Source organism: Sinocyclocheilus grahami, unplaced genomic scaffold (assembly GCF_001515645.1).
Source record: "Sinocyclocheilus grahami isolate Dianchi unplaced genomic scaffold, SAMN03320097.WGS_v1.1 scaffold5290.1, whole genome shotgun sequence".
Classification (NCBI taxonomy): Eukaryota; Metazoa; Chordata; class Actinopteri; order Cypriniformes; family Cyprinidae; genus Sinocyclocheilus; species Sinocyclocheilus grahami.
Window position 1 is genome coordinate 4,988 of NW_015510022.1, and position 797 is coordinate 5,784.

At 35.4% G+C, this 797-nt stretch overlaps 1 long non-coding RNA gene across 1 annotated transcript; it reads left to right on the plus strand.

Moving 5' to 3' along the window:
- The first annotated feature begins 131 nt into the window (after positions 1-131).
- LOC107577164 (uncharacterized) lies at positions 132-504 on the plus strand. Its single transcript, XR_001608171.1, has 3 exons — positions 132-209; positions 301-352; positions 425-504. It is a non-coding gene; the product is annotated as an uncharacterized lncRNA (long non-coding RNA).
- The last annotated feature ends 293 nt before the right edge of the window (positions 505-797 follow it).

Here is a 797-nt window from a genome sequence, read left to right on the forward strand (position 1 = left end):
CACACACACACACACACACACACATGAAAACACTTGCACAAGGTATAACCAAGATACCAGCCCACAACATTAGTGTACTATCAAGTCTATCAATTCTTTCTTGTTTTATGTGTCCCAGGTAGTAACAGTGTACCATGAGCTTCCTGATGTGTATGAGAACAGCACATGTAATGGCTTCCAACTGAATGTCTCCATTGCTAAAGCTAATGGTATGTTCTTGACACAGTTTTAAGAATTCTTACTGTATATTTTAAACTTTAATATCAAACATGTTGATCAAATATCCGTGATCCATTTTAGAAAATCCCCGACCAGATGTTGAAATGTCTTACAAACTTACTATCAGAGTGAGGTAAGCACTTCTATTGTTTCACACCCTCTTGGCAGAACAAGCTGTCAAATTTTTGCTTTTTTATTTTGTCAGGGCTCTTCAGGGAGAGCGAAGAATGGTGATTCTGGATATAGGCTTGCCCACCGGCTTTGAGCCTGAAAACTCTGACTTAGAGCAGGTGAGACCACACACACTTCTGTTAGATCATAAGTCTTACTAAAAATATAAGTAAAATTTAATAATTAAGGTGTAGTCACATTTACCGTTGCACTGCAAATTTTAGTGGACGAAATCTAGTCTTTTTAAAGGGGTCATGACTTTATTATTTAAATATTTTCCTTGACATTCAATTTTTGTACTTAAGGGCTCATTCAAGACTTGTCAGTAAATTATAATTCAAATAAAAATATAAAATACAGTCAGCAATATATACAGGTGCATCTCAATAAATTAGAATGTCGTGGAA